Source organism: Marmota marmota, unplaced genomic scaffold (assembly GCF_001458135.2).
Source record: "Marmota marmota marmota unplaced genomic scaffold, marMar, whole genome shotgun sequence".
NCBI lineage: Eukaryota > Metazoa > Chordata > Mammalia > Rodentia > Sciuridae > Marmota > Marmota marmota.
The window spans coordinates 8517742-8540784 of record NW_026000026.1 but is presented as its reverse complement, the minus strand read 5'-3'; positions in this window follow the sequence as shown (position 1 = coordinate 8540784).

Below are 23043 nucleotides of genomic sequence, written 5' to 3'. Positions count from 1 at the left end.
GGGGAGGAGGAGGAATGGTCATTTTAGTAAAGAGCTTCGTTCGCGCTTCACAACTGGTAGCTGGGCCCTTGCTCCCCGCCCCCCCTTAACATCCTCCCCCCCACGCACCTTCCCGGGGCCCTTCACACTTTTTTATACCTGGGATGAAAAGGGAGGGGCACTTTCAGCCCCCAGAGGAGGTGTTGGGGTCCGATTATATACTCCCGGGGTCCCCGAGGAGCGGGCGGTGGGCGCAGCCGGGCTGCACAATCCCGGGCAGCGGCGCCTGCATCCCTGCATCGTGATAATACAATTTTGTATGTTAAACAACAGATGTCAACCCGAAGAAAGAGACGGGGCTTGGCTTTTCTTCTCCTGTGGCCCTCGTCCCCCAAAGCAGCCATTTTTTCAGTTGCCATGACAGTGGTAACAGGAGTCTGTCATTTTCCCATGCCTGCTGCATGTTAATGGGGACTCGGTTCACCAACGTTATCGGGTCGGGCTGCAAGGGACCCAACCCGCGACCTGGGACTGCGCTGGGAACCGGGCTGCAGCCCCTGCCTTTCCCTCCCCCACAGCCCTCCCTCCGGAGTTTGGTTGCTGTTAAGGTCTCAGCCAGAGCCGCTGCTTTTCCTGCACGAGTTTACCAGCAGGTTGGCGTTGTTTTCTTTTGAAAAGAGGAAAGATGGCCGAGAGGGACCTCGGACACCACAGCTAGGGACCATGTCTGCATTTTGTATGTGCCAAAGGGACCCCTTCTTCCCTGACACTCACCCAGCTTTGGAAACATGAGGCTCATTGACAGCCTGGGTAGAGGAAGAGGGCTCCCCTGAGAATCGCTCAAACTGAGAAAATCATAATATTTTTATAAGAACACTTTCAATGAACAAAGGTGATGCAGAAATCAAGGGGGAGAAAAGTCCCTTTGGAGGGACTCAGGATGAAGGAAATGTATTCTTTAAAAATGAGTGGGAAGAAACCTGAGCAAATGTTCTGTGTATTTGAAATATTTTACAATTCCTAAAAAAAAAAAAAAAAAAAAAAAGGCTTTTTAGTTTGCCTTGAGTTTACTGTATTTAAGTCACAGCCAAATGAAGAAAAGGTTTTTTTGTTTGTTTGTTTGTTTGTTTTTGTTTTGTTTTTAGGAAAGAAGAATAAGTAACATAACGGGACAGAAGCAAAATTAAACCTCAAAGTGATTTACAGCATACTTGGGTTTATTTCCCTCTTAATTTCTAACAGAATGTGGCAGAGACTGTCAGCTGATGTTTGCTTTTTTTTTTCTTCCTAATCCCTTAAAAAAAAAAAATCTTGCATCAATTGACCACTAAAATGATGACTTCAATTGTTGGTGGGGTTTATTCTTCAGAATAGTAAAACCAGTTGCTTTCATTTGCATTGTCCTTATTTTTTAGGCATCTGGCACATTTTATTCCTTTTTTGTTATTTTGAGTTGTTCTTTTATCATTATCTGCAGGAAGGCAGCATTAGCATGCTGCAGATAAGACCTCGGATCCAGATGTGCATATCAAAGGACGAACAGCTACTTATTAAGAAAAACTTTTCTTTTTAAGCCCAGCTTCTGTTCAAAGGAATAATAAAGCCTATGGCGTTAGTGACAAACTGGTAATTCAATGCCTTGTCACTGCATTGGAATGGAAAAAAAAAAAAGGTCAAAAGAAATTGGTAAGGTCTCATTTTAGAAAGCCGAAAAGGCAGAACTAGTGTAAAAGTTCATCTTCTCCAAGCGCATGCGTTTACACCCCGCTGGGTTGATTCACTGTTTTCTTGAGGGGGGAGGTCAGTGAGCCCCAATGGGCTAGCTGCTATGATTAAGGATGAAGTTTGAATTACCAAATTTATTTTTAGAAGGGTGAAATATATTTCCGTTGAGAGCATACCATTTCAATGCCATCAACCCGCCGTTCTTCCAGGGTTCAAAAATATGCTTCAATAACACACAAGGCGCATGTTCATATAATAACTGGAATAATTTGCCCAGGAAATCTAGAAGCTCTTTTCACTGTTCACGCTACCCTAATGTTTGATTCCTCCTTCCTCCCTGAGATGAGGCTTCTCTTGCTGGGATTTACATGCCTACATGTGTGTAGCTACATGTTTATATTGCTGTGGTTTTTAGAAATTAATCCTGTCATTCCACAGAGTGCTTCCTTTATCTCACTTAACTGATTTGCCCATCTTTCCAACCGGGTACACAGAAATCTGCCTCATTCTTTTTTATTTATCCATAGTGGGGACAAATAAATATGCTGTGATACAGATAACCGCCGTGGCTTCCAGTTTTTTGCTATTGGAAGGAATGATGCAATAAATGCCTTCATGTGTGCATTTCTGTGGCCGGTCTTCTACTCTTATTATCTAGTACTTTTGTTTCTTTTCTCTAATACCCAACACAGAGTTGTTTTAGTAACTGGGAAAAAGTATGCCTCTATATGCTTCAGCCTAAAATAAATTAGACTTAGAGAAATAAGTTAGTTTCTTACATCTTCTTTACACTTAACACTTCAGAGAAGTGTGATTTCCAAGAACTGTCCTAGGGAAATCAATTCCGAAGGCATTTGACTCCACTTTTGTTCTTGGGGGTCCTCAACTGAGCTCTGATGTTAACTGAAAAATGATCTCAAGTGAGGTGATTTTTACACGGATTCTTTTTTATTATTATTCTAATTTGTCATATATGACAGCAGAATGCATCACGATTCATATCATACATATGGAGCACGATTTTTCATGTCTCTGATTGGGCACCGTGGATTCTTTTTTAAATCAGCTCCCTGAGTCTTGAAGCTGCCTGTGAGGCTATCATTAGTTTTCTAGTTTGTTTTTTGTTGTTGTTCTTGTTTTTAAATATTATCAGCCCTCTTGTTTGCAAAGTAAAGCAAACAATGAAGTAAAGTAACTGGGCAGGGCACAGACCTGCACAATTAATTTTATCATAAAAAATGGTAGTGGCATAAATCTTACCAACGTTCACATAGAGATCTATACCAGGGCATTACTGAGAGTAACAGAAAGAATGGAAATGTTGATATTTACCATGAGCGGCTTCTCTTAAAAATCATGGCATATACAAAAAAATAAAATACCACTAAAACGAATGAGAAGATTTTCTTACAGGGAAAGTGTTGTGCTCCTTTAAAAGGCAAACTGTAAATCCACATGAGTTGTGAGATCCAATGTAGACAGTCTGTGGATGGGAGATGGAGACACTTTTAATCTTGGTTCATATTTGTTAGTTTTGTGTGTGTGCTGGGTACTGAACCAGTGCCTCATTGTAGGCTAAACACACTCCCTACCACCCCAGCCCCACATTCTGATTGTTGAATTTTCATGAGTATGATTCAAAAGTCAAAAACTAGAAAATTAGTTGTTTTGAACCAGGTGTGGTGGCGCACACTTGTAATCCCAGCAACTCAGGAGGCTGAGGCAGGAGGATGGCAAATTCAAAGCCAGTCTCAGTGAAGCCCTAAGCAACTTAGCAAGACACAGTCTCTAAATAAAAAATAGAAAATGAGTTGTTTTGATTTCTGTCTTAATTCTGTCTCCAATTAGGCTTCCTGCCCAGAATTGCTGTAAATTTTTTTTTTTTTTTTTTTGCAGTACTGGAGATTGAACCCAGGACTGCTGTACTCTACAACTGAGTTACATCCTCAGCTCTTTATTTTTTATTTTGAGACAGGGTCCTGTTAAGTTACCCAGGTTAGCCTTGAACTTGCAACCCTCCTGACTCAGTCTCCTGAGTAGCTGGCATGTGCCAACACACCCAGCTGCTATCATTTTTATAGACCTTTTCCTTTCTGGACAGATTTTAAGCATGTTTAATGCTGTGTGTGTGTGTGTGTGTGTGTACACGTACATGGGTCCACATTGGTGTCAGGGGCTTGGGACTGAGGGGTCTCCCATCTCCCCAAAGGGACTAAGGGACTGGTATCAGTCATAGGAACCTAGAGGAGCCCGCCTCGTGGGCAGGTCTTACCACGCACCCATGTTCTGTGGAACCCATTTGCCCCCGTGCAACCCGGACAGCACGGGCTCCTCTCTGGAGTGACTCGGTGGCCCCATGGCCCTGCTGAGCTCAGCTCACCCAGGGACATTCTCCTCGTGCCTCTGCAGACAGCACGTGCCCCCTCTGGCTCCCCTCTCCACTTTCACCCCCAGAGCCAGGCCCGCCTCTCCTCACCCATCACCTGCACTCTGCACCAGTGGCCACGGAGGGAGGGCTGTGGGCAGGGAGTGACAGGATCTGACTGAGGGGCAGTGGGGCGGGTGGAGAGTAGGATTGTGGGAAAAGGGAGTGGGGAAAGAGTTTAGAGGCCGTGGAGCCTCTAGGTCCCTGTCTATAGTGGCAGCCTAAGGAGGTGGCCATGGAGTCTGAATCCAGGGGCTGAATTCGGGGTTTAGGGAGCACCCGCAAAGCCGTGAGTCCAGTGCCTGCCTGGTGTGCCGGGACCACGTGGTGCTTGGTTGGTACAAGCCCAGCTGGGCCCTCCAGCCAGCTCTCCAGCAGAGACCCCCATGGCCTTTGGGATGCCTTTCTTCTCAGTATTTATCCCCACACTGTCCCTTTCAGGACCCTGAAAGGCAGGGTGGAGCCGTCAGAGAAGAGGGTCCTGGATGTGAGGATGCCTGGGGGATAGGGACAGGCCAGGCCGTGGTCTCAGTTCCCCACATAAGTAATTGTGCTGGTGGTAAAATGACGACCCTCATATTCGTGAATCAGTAAGTAGGGTTGATTTTTTTATTCAAATATGATACAAAATTCAAAAAGTACAAAAGGAGAGACTCTTGTGTCAGTCATATTTCTGTTGATGTGACAAAATACCTGAGATAATCAACTTACAAAGAGGAAAGTTTTATTGTGGCCACAGGTTCAGAGGTTTCAGTCCATGGTCACTTTGCTCTGTTGCTCTGAGCCTGCGTTGGTCGGCTGCGTACCACGGCAAGGGCGCGTGACAGAGGAGGCCTGTTCACCTCCTGCTGGCCAGGAAGCAGAAAAGAAGGGCTGGGATCCCTTTCAAGTGCACCCCAGAGACCTAACTTCCTTCCAGCAGGCTCCGCCTCCTGAGGGTTCTGCCACCTTCTAATAGCCCCACAGATTGGGGACAGGCCTTTAACACCAGGTCTTTTGGGGACATTCAAGATCCAAACTATAGCTGTATAGCTGTACCAAAATCTCTTTGACTAGTCTGCACTGTAGGATAAGCACCTTGACGATATTTGCAAAAATTAACCTTGCATATCTGACCTTTCACCCAGCTATTCTATTCCTAGGAATCGATCCAGCAGATACTCTCGCTGGTGTGAAAAATCAACTTGTGTAACAGTTTGTGCTTTGCCGTAATATTTATTATGTGACCCCACGGTGAGTTTCTCAACAGCCCAAGACAACAGAGAAAGATTTTTTCCAGTGATGAAGAAGAGAATAATAGCACAGTGTTTAAGCAAGAAATTTCCAAAATGATCCAGATTTGAACGCCAGCCTTTGGGCTTCCTTTATAACCTACTTCTCTCTCTGTGACTCAGTTGGTTCATCCACAGAAGGGACACAATGGTCGAGCCCCTACAGTTCTATTGGAAGCTAAATATTAAGCTCTGGATAAATAGTAGCAGCTGTTGTGCTCGCTGGCATTAGGAGCACCGTTACTTTGACTCTGCTTTTATCTGTGTTTCTGGATGAAGCACTATCTGGTAGGGTCTCTGATCCCGGACAGAGTGAGAATCCTGCAAGGAGGAGAAGACTCTTCCTCAGCTTCCTGGGGCATCTGACATCCCCCCCATTTCCTCTAAAAATATGAGAGCGTGCAGAATGCATCCCGCATCCCATGTTAACAGGCTCAGGGTTTTTGAGTGGGGATGTCTACCTCCTCGTTTCCTAAGAGGTCAAATGACCTCCAGATTTCATTTAAGTTTTCTATTATTCGCTTCTGAAAGGAACAATGGGGCTCTTGTTTGAACAGCTTTGGTGAGCCCAAAGGAAAAATTGGTCATTATGGGACACACAAAAGATTCGCTTTCCATACATTAGGTTGTCAATTGCTTTCTTAATGCAAAGTTGGGTATGGGAGGATAGACCGTGGGGGAGGAAAAAAAGATTATTTTGTGTCCATAGCGAGATGTCAATCATTGACAGAAATAAATGGGATTTCATCTCATGTCTTAGCAGAGATAAAGATTGTGCAAGAGGAAGCCCTGCCAAGGCTCCCATCGTCCCGCTGGCCTTTAACCACCACCACCACTGAGCTGTGTTTGTTGGGTCAACAGAAAGGGAGAACCGCAAGAAGCAATGCCAGGAGTCGACTGTCGGAATGTCAGCTACTCCTGTCCCCTCGAAACCAAACCCACGCAACAAGATGGGAAGCCACGTAGCTGACAGCTGGAGCGCCCAGGCTGCGGGCTGGTTTCAAAATAGGCACCAGGGAAGAGTTTGGGGCTTTATCAACTTTTATATCAAAAAGAGCTATACATCAACAATTGTGGCGCTGTCATTTTATTTAAGGGGAAAAAAAAAAAGTGATCGATTTCTGTCTCCACCGCAGAACAATTGTTCAAGTTGATCCACTTTGAATAGGGACTAAAATTCAAGTGAGGGTGGAAATGTTTGATTGGAGCTTTATCTTAAAAATTTAAAAAAGCCACCAAGATGAGCTTGCTTTCTGCGGCTTTTAACCAAACGAAGGTGGCCGCGGAGGCTTCGCATTAATTCGGAGGATGCTGTGGAGAATGAAAGGGTTTGTTCCTTTGTGTTGGGGGTCGGCCCATTTTCTTCACAAAACCATTGGCGGGTTTAGGATGCTCCTGGCTTTTTTTACAGTCAGCTTTGTGCTGGGTCACAGATGAAGTCAGTTTTGAAAAAAAAAAAAAAGATCATGTTTAAAAAGATGCAGTCTCATTTTCCCCGGGGCTGTTGTAATCTTTTCCTACTGAAACTGTTTTCTCTCTCTCTCTCTCTCTCTCTCTCTCTCTCTCTCTCTCTCTCTACTATATCATGGAAATTTTCAAACACATCCAAGTGCAGGCCTTCACTCCACTTCAACAATCACTGACTCATGCCACTGTTTTATAAGACTTTAAAATGTAATATACAGTATTGAAATAATAGCTTGTGAAGCCTACAGGGTTTTATTGTTTTGTTACTATATTAGCATTTGAACCCAGGGATGCTCTACCACTGAGCTACATCCCCAGTCCTTTTTATTTTATTATTATTTTTAAATTTTGAGACATAGTCTTGCTAAATTGCTGAGGGCCTCCCTAATTTGCTGAGGCTGGCCTCAAACTTGTGATCCTCCTGTTCCATCCTCCAGAATTGCTGGGATTACAGGTGTGGGCCACTACACCCAACCCTTTTACCTTTCACTTTGAGACAGGGTTTTACTAATTGCTGAGGGTATGGGATTGCAGAGATGAGCCACCACATGTGGCTTTAAAGAAAAAAAAATTATCAGTAAAACAAAAATCCCATGGCGGGCTGGTCAGCCTGGGGGTGTAGCTCAGCGGTGGAACAGGGCGTTAACAAGCACACAGCCCTGGATTCGATCCCAGCATAAATAACTAAATTAAAATCCAAAAACTAAAAACTAATCAATTAGTTTGGAATTATTGTAAAGGAGAGGAACTTCTCAAGGAGAGGAAGGCAAATATAAATAACTATCTGAGGCCACATTAAAAGAAATGTTTTCTTCATTTTATTTTTTACATTACATATGCTATGCACGCCGATCTTGTTTCATCTCCTACCCCAACACACTCCACCCCACTTTACTGATGAGCTACATTCCCCGTCCTTTTTTTTTTTTTTTTTTTTTTTTTTCTATTTTTTTATTTTGAGACAGGGTCTAAGTTGCTGAGGCTGGCCTTGAGGTCTTGAATGTGCCATCCTCCTGCCTTAGCCTCCCAAGTTGCTGGACTTAACAGGCATGCACCCTGCTCCTGCCCCCATTCCTCTGTTTCTTGAAACAAACCCCAGTCAATTTCTTCCTGACTCTTTGCAGCCCTCACTCCCCAGATGGCTCCTTAATAAACTCCTCCGTGCAAATCTCCATCTCAAAGTCTCTTTCTGGAAAACCCCCCTTACTCCCTCCCAACCATGGAAAGACACTGGAAGAAAAGATACCAAAGCACTCCTTGTCATTATGTCCGGAAGGTAACTCTTGGAGTGTTTTATCTTCCTCCTTGTTGATGACAGCCACTCAAATAATTGTGAGGGGCCAGCTCTTTGGACTTTTGATTTGCATTTCCCTGTGAGTGATCTTAAACACCCTTTCATATATCTATTAGTTGGTTATTTGTATTTGTATGTCTTCTTTGAAAAAAATGACTGCTGTGGTATTTTGCCCATGTTTTTTGCTTACTGAACCCAGTGGTGCTTTACCACTCAAGCTACACCCCAACCCTTTTTATACTTTTACTTTGTAATTGGGTCTCACTGACTTGCCGAGGCTGGCCTCAAACTTGTGATCCTCCTGCCACAGTCTCCCAGGCTGATACAAGTGTGTGCAAGTCTTCCTGGCCTTTGTCAATTTCTTAATCAGGGATTTTTTTTTTCTATTGAATTGTTTGCATTTATGTATTTTGGATATTCACCCTTTATCGGATGTACAATATTTTCTGCCTCTGTGTTGGTTGGCATTTTATTTCATTGACAGTTTCCTTGGGTGTGTAGAAATCTTTTATTTTAATGTTGTGCCATCATTTGTGGTTGGTGTTTGTTTGTTTTTGGTACTGGGCATTGAACCCAGGAGCCTTAATCAGACCTTTTTTATATTTTCTTTAGAGACAGGGTCTTGCTAAGTTGCTTAGGGCCTCACTAAGTTGCTGAGGCTGGCTTTGAACTCTCAATCCTCCTGCCTCAGCCTCCCAAGCCGCTGGGATTACAGGTTATATGCTGCTGCACCGAGCTGGTTTGTGGTTTCTATGAATTTAAGGATTGTTTTTTCTAGCTCTTGGAATTAATTTTTTTTAACATTTAAAAAATTTTTTTTTAGTTGTAAATGGACACAATATCTTTTATTTGTTTTTTTATGTGGTGCCAGGGATCGAACCCAGTGCCTCACACATGCTGGACAAGCACTCTACACTGAACCATAATCCTGGTCCCTAGGTTTTGGAATTTTGATAAAGGTTATATTGATTAGATTACTTGGGTAGCATGGACATTTGGCAATAATTGTTCCCCTGATCCAAGAACTTGGGATACCTCTCCATTTCTTTGTGTTTTCAATAATTTCCTCCTCCTCCTCCTCCTCTCCTCCTCCTCCTCCTTCATTTTGTTTTTATAATTTTCCTTAAAATTTTTTAGATTTTTCTATTTGGGGCACAGATTTTTGTTGTTGTTGTTCTTACTGTTACTCTAGACCTTTATTTTATTTTATTTTTGTGTGGTGATGAGGATGGAATCCGGGGCCTCACACATCTAGGCAAGTGCTCCACCACTGAGCCACAGCCCCGCCTCTTCAATCATTTCTTTCATCAGTGTTTTTCAGTGAAGGGATCTTTCACCTCATTGGTTAAAATTATTCCTAAGAATTTTATGCTTTTTAATATTATTATAGAGGAAGGGAAATTTTTAAAAAATGCTATTATAAATGGGATTGCTTTCTTAATTTCTTTTTTTTTGTTGGGGGGATAGTTTATTGCTTATATACAGAAACACAGAGGATTGTTGTGTGTTGATTTTGTATCTTGCCACATTAGTGAATCCTTTTATTCATTCTAAACATCTTTTGGTGGAATCTTCAGGGTTTTTAGTATATAAGGTTATGTCACCTACAGAGACGATTCTACTTTTTTTTCTAATTTGTTTGACTTTTATTCCAATTGCTCTGGCTAGGATTTTCAGTACTATGTTGAGTATAATTGGTGAGAGTGTGAATTCTTATCTCATTCCTGATCTTAGATTAAAAAAAAAAAAATCTGCCAGGCATGGTGGTGGCACGTGCCTGTGATCTCAGCAACTCAGAGGGCTGAGGCAGGAGGATTGCAAGTTCAAAGCCAGCCTCAGCAATTTACTGAGGCTCTGAGCAACTTAGCAAGACCCTGTCTCAAAATAAAACATAAAAAGGGCTGAGGATGTGGTTTACTGGTTAAGCATCCCTGGGCTCAATCCCCAACCTAAAAAATAAAAAAAGCTTTCAGCTCTTTACTGTTGAGTGTGACATTAGCTGTGTGCTTGTCATAGGTAGCTTGTAAGATCCCAAGATACTCTCTTTCTGTGCCCAATTTGTGGAGAGTTTTTATTTTGAAAAGATGTTGAATGTTGTAACTTACTTTTTCTTCATCTACTAGAAAGGCCATATGACTTTAATACATCCCGTTAATAGAATTACTTTTATTAACTTGTGTATGTTGAATCATCCTTACATCTGAAGGATAATTCCTGCTTGGTCATGATCTATAATTCTTTTTTATGTGCTATTGAATTCAATTTGCCAGTATTCTTGTTGGGGATATTTCCATCTATGATCATCTGGGATATTAGCCTCTTTTGTTATCATCTCTTTGGCTTTGATGTCAGGGTAATGCCAGTCTTATAAAATGCATTTGAAAGAGTTCCCTCTTCTTTAATATTTTAAAAATAATTTGAGCTGGGCTGGGGTTGAGGCTCACGTGGAGCTCTTGCCTGGTACGTGCGAGGCCCTGGTTTGATCCTCAGCACCACATGAAAATAAATAAATAAAGGTAATAAGTCCAACTACAACTAAAAAATTAATATTTAAAAAAATTAGTTTGAACTGGGCTTGGTGGCGCATGCCTGTAATACCAGTAGCTTGGGAGGCTGAGACAGGAGGGTCGGGAGTTCAAAGCCAGCCTCAGCAAAAAGCGAGGCACTGAATAACTCAGTGTAGACCCTGTCTCTAAATAAAATACAAAAAAAAAAAATGGGCCGGGGATGTGGCTCAGTGGTCAAATGTCCCTGAGTTCAATCTCCATTACCCCCCCCAAAAAATAGTTTAAAAGGATTGGTAGTAATTCTTCTTTAAATGTTTAGTAGAATTTACCAGTGCAGCCCTTGGCCCTGGGCTTGTTCTTGGAAGGTTGTATGGGTGTGTGTGGGTGGGCATGGGGGTGTACCTGTGCATGCATGTGCTAGAAACTGAATTCAGAGCCTTGCTCACGTTAAGCACATGCTCTACCACTGAGCTGCATCCCCAGCCTCTTGGAGGATTTTTTATTTTAGGACCTTGCTAAGTTTCTCAGGCTGACCTTGAACTTGAAATCCTATGGGCTCAGCCCCCCAGGTAGCTGGGATGACAGGTGTGCACCTCTGAGCTCAGCATGATTCAGTCTTGGTAGGTTAATCTAGGAATCTATCCGTGTCTTCAACATTACCCAACGAGTTGGTGTAAATGCTCCTGTGGCCTCATACAACCCTTTTCACTTATTTCTGCTCGGTCTTGGTTGTTTCCTTCTCCTGCTAACTCTGGTCTTGGTTTGCTTTACTCCCTGGTTCTCTGATGTGAAAGGTTATTTACTCGAGATCCTCTTTCTCCTTAAGCAGGCATCTGTCCGCCTCTGTGAACCTCCCTCTGAACACTGCTCCTGCTGTATCCCAGAGGTCAGGGAGGCTTTGCCTCCGTTTCATTTGCCTCCAAAGTGTTTACCTTTACTCTTCTTCCTCGACCTACAGATTCAGGAATGTGCTATTTAATTTCCACATATGTGTGAATTTTCCAGTTTCCCTCCTGTTATTAATATCTGCTTTCATGCCATTGAGTTAACAAAAAAGTTAATATTATTTCAATCTCTATAAACATTTTAATGTTTTATGGCCTTTCATATGAGAAGTTTGTGTGTGTGTGTTTGTTTGATTGATAATACTGGAGTTTAAACCCAGGGCTGTTCATCACTGAGCCACATCACCAGCCATTTTTCTTTTTTTATTTTGAGACAGAGTCTTACTAAGTTTCTGAGGCTGGCCTTGAACTTGGATCCTCCTGCCTCAGCCTCCTCCCACAATGCTGGATGACAGGTGGTGTTCACCATTGCACCAGCTACGGATGTGTATTTTGCTGCTGTTCTATGGAATGTTCTGTATGTATCTGTGGGTTTCATTTAAAGTACGGTTTGGGGCTGGGGATGTGGCTCAAGTGGTAGCGCGCTCTCCTGGCATATGTGCGGCCCGGGTTCGATCCTCAGCACCACATACAAACAAAGATATTGTGTCCGCCAATAACTAAAAAATAAATATTAAAAAAATTTTTTAAAAAAGTACGGTTTGAACTTGTTTCTTTATTGATTTTTTTTCTTAATCAGCTACCCTTTGTTGAAAGTGGGGAATTGAAGTTCCTCACTATTATTGTATTGGTATTTTTCCTTTTAGATTTGTCAATATTTCTTTCATATATTTAGCTGCTCCGTGTTGAGTGCACATAGACTTACAACTGTCCTACCCTGTTAGTGAATCAACCCCTTCATCATTATATAATGGCCTCCTTCTTCTCTTGTGAGAGTTTTTTATTCAAAGTCTATTTTGCTGGGACTGGTGGTGCTCACCCCATAATCCCAGTGACTCAGGAGTTTGAGACAGGAGGGTCGTAAGTTCAAGACCAGCCTCAGCAACTTAATAAGACCATGTCTCAAAATAAAAAATAAAAAGGGTGGGGGATGTGGCTTAGTGGGAGAGTCCTCTGGGTTCACAACCCAGTACAAAATAAATAAATAAATAAATAAATAAATAGACAAATAATAAAATAGTTAAATTCTATTTTGTCTGGTATAACTTATAAAGAGGAAAGGCTTATTTAAATTTTTTAAAAAACCATTGTTTAAATTGCTTTATTTCAGCTACAAATAACCTTTATTTGATGTAAAGTACTAAAACAGTTTCAAATTTCACAACCCATTTTTGACCATAATCAATCATTTAAATTATGGATATAAGCATACTCTGTGACTTTAGCAGATCCGCAGCTCAGGAATTGGTGAAGCTTTGTCTGAGGGGACCGTGCCCACCGCCCCTGGCAGGAAGGGCAGCCCTTCCCTGTCTGTTCAGAAGCAATGTGACAACAGTCACAAGAAGTCCATAGTCTACCCCGGAGTCCCACATTACCCTGGGAGAGGACGGCTTCCTCAGGACGGTTTGCTTTGACTCATAATCCTGGATGGAGACCAATGCTAACGGGCCCTGTGACATTGGCCTTGTCCCCCACATCACAGCAGAAGCACATAGTAGAGCAGATGCCACCTCTCCAAGCTGGAAAGAAAGCAGAGAGAGAAAGGGCAGGGTCCCAGAGCCCCCTGGAGGGCATGCCCCAGGACCAGCAGAGTCCCCCAGGCCAGCCTCTCAGTCTGGGACCCTCCAGATAGCCCCACAGGTGGGGACCACGCCTCTAACACAGGATCCTGGGGGGGCACTCAGATTCAGACCACAGCAGCCTCTAAGCCACGCCTCATGCCATGACTCGACTGGTCACAGTGACATCAGATGAAGTCTCCTAGCCGGCTGGCCCACGGTAATGACCAATGGCCAGTGTTTTATGCATATCACTCTACAGACAGATCGAGATGGCCAAGGACAGACTCCTGTGGGCATGTGGATCAATTGTTTGAAATAGGTAAAATATTCACCTGGCTCAGAATCAGAAGGTACACAAGGTATGGAGGAGAGTGAAGCCTCCCTGTCAGCCATGCCCTAGCAGTGCCTGTGTGTGTGGTGCTGGGGATGGAATCGGGCTCACCCATGCTAGGCAAGCCTCCGTCATTGAGCTGTGTTCCCACCCTCTATCCCTGACCCTCCTTTGTGCTTGCAGAGAGATCCTATTCCTATACCCTCCAACAGACAGGTATGGCTTCCTCTTTTGGGAAAGATCTAGATGGTAGCATATGGTGTAATTTCTAAACACATAAACAATACATCTTGGAGCCTATTTCCTATGAGTACAAAAGGTCTCCTCATTCTTGCACAGACGGCCAGGATGTGTGGAGCTGGTCCCCTAGCCAGGGATGCCCACGTTGTGTCCCGTCTCTCGTTCCTGTAAGTTACGCTGGGCACTGTTCACCCGGGAGATAAGCTATTGGCCCGGTGTGACCAGGCCCGTGTGGTGATTCCTAGAAGTAGAGCTGCAGGTTCAGAGGGCACATGTGTTTGTAAACTTGACAGACGATATGAGGGTGACTGTTTTACCACACTCTTGCCCTCACAGCCTGCTATCAAGTTGTTTGATCATTTGCCATTCAGTGGCTGAAAATAGCACAGCATCTCAGTGCTGTTTATTTTACATCAGGCTCCTATGTTTAAAGGCCATTGTTACTTCTTTTCTTTCTTTCTTTTTCTTTTTCTTTCTTTTTCTTTTTTTTTTTTTTGGTACTGGGGATTAAAACCAGGATACTCTACCACTGAGCTACATCCCCAACATCCCCACCCCTTACTTATTTACTTATTTTATTTTATTTTGAAACAGGTTGAAGCTGGCCTTGAACTTCCAATCCTCTTGCCTGAGCCTCCCAAGTCACTGAGATTAGAGGCCTGGGTCACCACAGTCAGCTTTTATTTCCTTTTCTGTGAACTATCAGTATTCTTTTTTTTTTTTTTTTGTCAGACTCTTGGCCTTTTTTCTAATTGATTTGAAGAAACTTTTTGTATGAAAAAGTTTAGGGAAATTAGTACTTTGTCATATAATTTCCAGGGTTTTTTCCCAGTGTCATATCTTTTGATTTTGCTTATGATAGTTTTACCATGCAAGTATATTCATTTTGTTATTTCTGTGTCAGAAAAAAATAAAACTCAATTTCAAGATTATTATTTTCTGATAGTTTCTTTTAGTATTTTTTTAGTTGTTGATGGGCCCTTGTTTGTTTATATGTGGTGCTGAGATTTGAACCCAGGGCCTCACACATGCTAGGCAAGTGTTCTGCCACTGAGCTACAACTCCAGCCCCTCTTTTAGTGTTTTTATAATTTTTTTCTTGCTTTTGAGTTTATCTTAGGTATGATTTGAAATACAGCTCCATCTTCCTTTTTTTTTCTAGACAGCCACTGTTTTCAATATCATTTATTATAGAATTTATCTAACTTTTACTGATTTAAAAGGTGATTTTTTAATCATAGACTGTTTCCAAATGTACTTGAATTTATTACAGATGATTTTAAAAATTATTGTCTTATAAATTAATATGGTCAAGTAGGCGTGCGTGCATGTGCCCTCTGATGCTCACAATTTAAAACTGCAAAAGGAAACAGTGACCTCTCACCAAAAATGCACTAGAACAAAGCATTTGTGTGTGGGGGGAGTTCTGTGAATCAAACCCAGGGCCTTATGCACGTGAGGCCAGCACTCTACCAACAGAGCTATGTCCCCAGTCCTAGGATAGTGCATGTCTTAAGTTCAGTGGTGTGTGCTCACCGTACCCCGTGGATTGAGCCCACTGTGGTCACCTCATTTCTCTCACTGCCCAACGGTGGCAATTTTGACCAAGAAGATGAGAAGGGAAGTGGCAGAGAGGGATTCAGGAAGGGTTTTCTTCACCCTTCATTAGGAACATTGCTGTCTCCCTGTGACTTCTAGAGGCCTGCAGCCATCTTGGGGCCATGAAGTGACGTAGCCTGAGCCAATGGGCAGACACGGACTCCCAGGCAGCCAGTCAATCACAGAGGCTGGAGACTCCCTACCCAGACACCCGGGAGATGGTTAACGGGTGACCTCAGGGGTCCTCAGCTGAGGGTTATTTGGAGTTAACTACCCTCATATTCCAGCTTCCCTGAGATACAGAAAGATCTAGAAGTTTCTCTCTTTCTGTGTAGAGTTGAATTGCCCCTGCCTTCTCTTTGAAGTTGCTAAGCATGGAATAAGGTAAAAATCATAACAATGGAGTGTGCCAGTGGTATTCTACAACCCAAGATATCAGTACCTTGTGGTTTCTCAAAAAAAAAAAAAAAAAAAAAACTGTTTCTTTATAACAAATGATATTTCCCTGATGCTAACATGTCACAGTATTACCTTTTTCTCATTAAAGATGGTTTATTTAGAAAATACATTCGGAATCATTCCACGTGCCTTGAAATATGTTGCAGAGACAGGAAATTGCTCTGTTGATTATAGAAAGTTAAAGTTAAAAGGAACCTCCCATCTGCAAGCAGTGGCACAGTCCTGGGATCCCAGCGACTCAGGAGACTGAGGCAGGAGGATTGCAAGTTCAAGGCCAGCGTCAGCAACTTAGCAATACCCTAAGCAACTTAGTGAGAACCTATCTCAAAATAAAAAATAAAGGGCTGGGGACATAGCTCAGGAGTGGAGTGCCCGGTGTTCAATCCCAGTTCCAAAAAAAAGCAAAACAAGGAACTTTCTAGAAGCTCTAGAGAACTCCTTTTTCACCCCTGCTGTACTTTGGGGTCAGCTGGGGAATTAAAAAAATATGACAAACCTAGTGACTATGTCCTACCCTGAGGGATTCTGCTTCTACTGTTCAGAATGTGGCCTGAGCACTGGAGGTTTTCTTAAAGCTCCCCGGGTACACCTCATTTCGTTTTACTTTTCTAACACTTTCCCTTAAGTTTTTATTTAGGAAAACTTTAAGGTGCAGGAATAGAAAAGTGAACTGTGTATCCTTCACCTAGATTCACTGACTGGATATTTGGACACATTTGTTTTAGGTGATTTAACGTCATTATTCACTGTAGTAACTATTTCTTCCCTTTTTAATATACTCAACACAGTACAAGCGGATCACCAGCTGGGGCGTGCCTCAGGGGTAGAGCCTGCCTGGGCTCCATCCGTGCACTGCAAAGGGGAAAAAAAAAAAAGAATCAGTGCAGATACATTAAAACCATGTCTTATATCCTTTTCTCCTCCCCCCAAACCATTTTTAAAAAGTAATATCATATCTTTCAAAATTGGAAAGCAGTCCAGGGAGGGTACAGGGAGACCCTCCTCCCTTTCCAGCTTTGGCCAGGCTGGTCCCCCAGGAGGGGCCAGGCTTACCCACTTCCTGAGCCTCATTTGGAGAAATGTTATCTCTGTGCCTGGGCTCTGGAGCTAAGTTCAGTTAAATATCGTGTACTTCCTTAACAGGAGCGACCTATTATCGTTGCTATCCTCCAAAACTAAAATTTCTTTTTCTACTTTTTTTTGGGGGGGGGTGGTGGTGCTGGGGTTGAACCCAGGGCTTTATCCGGACAAGGCAGGCACTCTGCCCCTGAGCTATAGCCCCAACTCTATTTTCATTTTATTTTGAAACAGGGTCTTACGAAGTTGCCCAAGTTGGTCTCTAACTTGCAGTCCTCTCGTCTCAGCCTTCCCAGTCACTGAGATCACAGGTGCAAAGGCTCCAGGCCAAAAGTAGTCCTTCCTCCCTCCCTCCCTTTCCTTCCTTCCTTCTTTCCTTCCTTCCTTCTTTCCTTCCTTCCTTCCTTCCCTCCCTCCCTCCCTTCCTTCCTTTCCTTCCTTTCCTTCCTTCCTTCCTTTCCTTCCTTCCTTTCCTTCCTTCCCTCCCTCCCTCCCTCCCTCCCTCCCTTCCTTCCTTCCTTCCCTTCTTCTTTTTGAAATGAAAGAATTCCAGGCTGGTGGTTAAAAATTAATCAGTGCAGAGAAGCTAACCATGAAAACTCAGACTGCCCAGCCCCCAGGACCATTCCTCTAAGGAAACCACTTTGAACTCTTTCTGGCTGTAGATTTTCTAGTTTCCACTCCTGAAATCTACAGCCAGAAATTCTATTTCTACCTATGTCGACCTCTACCAGGGAAGATGAGGACTCTTCTCTTCCTCCATCTGTTATCTCCTTGTCTCTCTTCTCCCTGAGAAAGAAATGTATCATTATTTTTTTTTTGTTTGGTCCAAAAGTACTTTTTTTTTTTAAGTTCCAAACACACAGTTACAAGATAAGATATCCATTTAGGGGCTGAGGATGAGTGGTATGTTGGGTGTTCACAAGTTTGTCTACCCCAAGGCCTTGGGGAACCAGATTGGCTCTTCTGAAGCTCAAATGCTCCAGATCAATGTATTGGATCTGGCTGTGCCGTGGTAGTGACGTACCTAACCTCAGCAGAGCCCTCCTTCCCTGGGCATGTGGACCCTCTTGAGTTACCACTGAGTGGGAGTGTCCTTCAAGGAATTTCTCATTCTTCAGGTCTCAGCCCTGCAGATCAAAGGCAGAGTGGTCCTTCCCTGGCCTCCAACCATACCCCCATCCATTCATTCAACCAGCATCAGAAACGGGAGGAGATTGTGATTCCAAGGATAAGGATGATTTGGGAGTGAGGAGAATGTTCTGGAACTAGATAGTGGTGGTGGTGGTTGCACAACACAGAGAATACACAAAGTGCCACTTGAATTCTTTACTTTGCAATGGCTCATTTTTATCTTGGGTAAATTTCTTCCTAATTAAAAATAGAAGTGGAGAAGGGCTCTGTTGACACCTAGGTTGGAGGAATGTTCTGTTGTGTTCCCTCTCTGACACCTGCATACCGTGTCTGTCATATCAAAGTATCTGAAAGTCCTGCAGCAAAGTTCTCCAACTGCCTCTAACCCAGATTTCCAAGATAACCTCGTTCTACAGCTTCTTGTGACAACTGTTAACATTCTTTGGAAACCACTTTGGGAAATACTTTTACGGAAACTAGCTTGTTGACATGGAAAGATGTTCGTGATGATTTAGTACACCAGAAGGTCACACGATGGCTTATGCAATCTGGGTGAGGCGGTGCACACCTGCAATCCCCGTTGCTCAGGAAGCTGAGGCAGGAGGATCATAAGTTCGAGGCCAGCCTCAGCAACTTAGTGAAACCCTGTCTCAAAATAAAAAATATAAAGGACTGGGAATGTGGCTCAGTGATAGAGTACCTCAGGGTTCAATCCCCAGTATTGCAAAAGAAAACAAATTTTAAAAGAGGCACAAGAAAGCAATAAAAATTAATTTATAAGAAACTTTCACATGTTTTCCTAATGAAAAACAATTAAAAAGGATAAATTTAAAACCAGGAGTTCTATTATTTTTTCTCTGCAGTACTAGGGATTGAACCCCTGTCTCGTACATGTTAGGCAAGTGCTCTACTACTGAGCTATAGTGCCAGCCCTTTTATTCTATATCGAGAGAAGATCTCACTAAATTGCCCAGGAGGACATCAAACTGGTACTCCTAACTCGGCCTCCTGAGTTGCTGGGATTACAGGTGGGCACCTCATGCCCAGTGAGGTTAGGGATATAGCTCAGTAGAGTGCTTGCCTAGCATGTGCAAAGCCCTGGGCTCCATCCCCAGCGCCTGAATAAACGAATGAATGAATGAAAGTCTTCTTTTCCTTCTCTTCCTCGCTCACCCACAGTTCCTGTCATAGTTTTCCATCGCTGCTGTAACCAATGGCCACCACTTGGTGGTTTAGACAACACACATTTCCTCCATTACAGTTCTGGAGGCCAGAAGTCCAAAATGAGTCTCAGGAGGAAAATCCAGGTGTGCAGCTAGTTCCTTCTGAAGCCTCTGATACAGAATCCATTTCCTTTGCCTGTTCTGGCTTCTGAAGGTGCCAGCCACCCTGGGCTTGTGAGCCCTTCCTCAGCTTGCCAGCCCCCTCTCCTGTGGCCTCCCGCCCCGCTCTTAGGAGGAGCTCTGGGACTAGCCGGCATCCACCTGGGTGATGCAGGACCATCTCCCTGCTCTCAAGGTCCTCGAGGTAGGCACATCCACAGAGTTCCTTTGGCACAGGTTTGGGGCAGGGGGTTGGAGACACCGCAGGGCCCCTGTTCAGCCAGTTGTACCCCTTGTAACTTCCCCAGAGCCTCTTATTCTACCAAGTCCTGGAAGCTTCTTCCCCACCCCCTGTTTGTCTTTCCTCCCAAACTTATTGGCTGAGAATTTTGCTCTTGCCCATCTGTGTTCTGCATCCAGAAAATGGGGCTAAGCACAGCCCAACTGTGGAACAGCGCAGCAAGATGTGGCGTAGACCTGCTGGCCCTGTGATGGCAGCTGTCGTCGGCCGCTTGACTCCAAGCCCCACTCTTCCTGCCACAGCGAGTCTTGTTGAACTCCAGCCCCTTGACATGCACTAGAGAGGAGAGGAGGTCGAGCCTTAGAGGCATGACTTAATTCATCCTCAGCTGTTTAGGAGCATCCATTCTTGAGCCAATGCTTCCAGAGGGATCTTTGGCAATACAGGAATAAATACCACGAAAAACAAGCATCTATTTTCCAAAAATGACCCAGGTAGAATTGATACCTTAGTGCCTTTTTGTATACTCTTAAGTCACTTAAAAATGCATTTACTTGGGGTTGGGGATGTGGCTCAAGCGGTAGCGCGCTCGCCTGGCATGCATGTGGCGCGGGTTTGATCCTCAGCACCACATACAAACAAAGATGTTGTGTCCGCCGAAAACTAAAAAATAAATAATAAAATTCTCTCTCTCTCTCTCTCTCTCTCTCTCTCTCTCTTTAAAAAAAATGCATTTACTAGTTCATGTCTACGTCTTAGCACCAAAATAAACCAAAAAAGCATTAATTAGTTTATATTAAATAGAACATATGGTGAAAAGATACTTGTATAAGGATTATTCTGCCATAGGAAGGAAGGAAGGAAGGAAAGAAAGAAAAAAAGAAAAAGAAAAAGGGCTTGGGTGGAGCTCAGTGGTAATGTGCTTGTCTTGCATTCCTGAAGCCCTGCACCAAAACAGAAAGATTTAAAACGAAGATGGAGGAGAAGAAAATAAAGAACCTGGGTATCCATCTGGTGGGCATTGAGTACATTAAGTGCCGTATAGACCCCCTGGGCACTAACCAGCTATTAACGGGAATGAACCAGAGCAGAGAGTGACCAGCTGCCAGCCCAAGCTGACCCAGTGCCTGACTATCTACAGACCACAGGCTAAGAGTGGCTTTAATGTTTTTTAAATTTTATCTTATTCTTTGTTTGTTTGGTAACTGGGATTGAACTTAGGGGCACTTGACCACTGAGCCGCATCCCCAGCCCTATTTTGTATTCTATTTAGAGACAGGGTCTCACTGAGTTGCTTAGGGCCTCGCTATTGCTGAGGCTGGCTTTGAACTTGCGATCCTCCTGCCTCAGCCTCCTGAGCCACTGGGATTACAGACATGCGCTGTTGCACCTGGCTCTTATTCTTTTTTGAGACAGGGTCTCACTGTACTGCCTGGGCTGGACTCCAACTCCTGGCTGCCCTTGATCCTCCCACATCCTCAGAGCCTCCTCCCCACCCCTGACAGCTGGGACTACAGGAATGCCTCTTGTGCCTACTTGAGTTTTACTCTTTTTTTTTTTTTTTTGCAGTGCTGGGGATTGAATTAGAGTCTCATGCATCCTAGGCATGGGCTTTACCACCAAACTACATCCCCAGCCTGGTGTTTACATTTTTGAATGGTTGAAAAAATAAAAACAAACAAACAAAAGAATACTCACGGTACGTTAAAAAATTCATGAAAATCAAGCTTTAGTGTCCAAATGTATGTTTGGAGCAAAGCCACGGGTATCCATTTACACGTCGCTGACTTTTCATCTCTGTCCCCCCTTCGTGGGGAGGCTTGGGAACTGTACTCTCTCGCCCTTTACAGGAAAAGACCAACAGGCTCTGGAAACACTGGCAGGTGCAGCCCAGTGGGTTCCATCCCCAACCCAGACCCTGGGTTCCATCCCCAACATCAGCAAAATTAAAAAAAATTTAAAAAGCATAATGTCAAATTTGAAAAGCCAGGTGAAGAAAGATATGTGTAAAGGGATACTAGTCATGCAATTTAAACAACAACAACAAACCACTGTGAATTGTTTTGGGATGCTTATGTGCCTGATAAAATATAATAAATGGGCCAGGCGTAATGGCCCACACCTGAAATTCCAGCCTTTTGGGAGGCTGAGGTAGGAGGATTGCAAGTCTGAGACCAGCCTCTACAACTTAGGGAGGCCCTTAGCAAATTAATGAGACCCTGTCGCAAAATAAAAAATAAAAAGGACTGGGATGTGGCTCAGGGATAGAGCATCCCTGGGTTCAATACAACACACACACACACACACACACACACACACCCCAAAACAAGGCAATATAGAAATGAAAATGCTGAACAGTCAAAGCCACTGTGATGTCTGGGATATTTTCCAGAGGTTATTTTCTCTTTGTGGATGGTAATAATTTAAAACAACAACAACAACCAGAAAAGATCTTTATTCTGGATAATATTTTAAAATTTTCTTTACAAAATAAATGTGAATATCTTACAAGTCAGAGCAAATCTGGATCTACCGCCGGGCCGAGCTCTTTAGGATAAGACGCGGGCCTGCAGCCGCTGGCTTCCCATGCAAGCGCTACCCCAGCGAGGGCCAGGGTCTGCAGCCCTGCGTGGGCAAGCTGGGCCCCGACGGTCACACGTCTGGAGCCCCAGCCTTGGTATTTCTCACATTCTGTGCCTGAGCCTGCTCTGTGCCCTTCCCTGGGCACAAAGGGGAGGAACAGACAGGTCCCCTGCTCCCCTTGCGGCTGCCCTGGTGTCTGCTCCCACACCTGCCAGGGCCTGGATTACTGCTCCCGTTTACAGACATCTTTATGAGGGCATCCACCTCAATAACTTCCAGCAAAATTATAGTGGGGAGTGGGGGCCCCTCCCTCAGGCCCCCTGTGAATGTGAAGGGTTCCATTTCTGCTTTTATGCATTTGGCGCAAACATTTCTTGTGGCCCATAAACACCTTGGCCACTTTACCAGTGCCATGAAAGATGTTTATGACCCAAATATGAAGAGTTGGTGAGAATCAACGCTTGGGCAAACAGGCTGTGTTGTTGGGGAAGGAGTGTCTTCTAAACACAACCCAAAGCACCCAGGGCCCATGTGTGCAAATGGGTCCATGCTGGGCACACCGTGCTCCCAACCCTGGGGACCGTCCAGGAGGCGGGCTCTTTACTGTGGCTCTGTGGTCTTCAATGGTCACCGGCTTCCTGTTTGGGTGTTTTTATAGCATTATTGTGTTGCAGAGTGAATGAGGCAGAATAAAATCCGAAAAGATATTGGGCCACAGGTTAATAAAAATCCATTTTGTCACTCCACTGCCTCCCCCAGGGCGGCTTCCTTTCCAGGGCCCTCGGTCTCTTTGTATTGACAGATACCATTTGCTCCTTTACGAT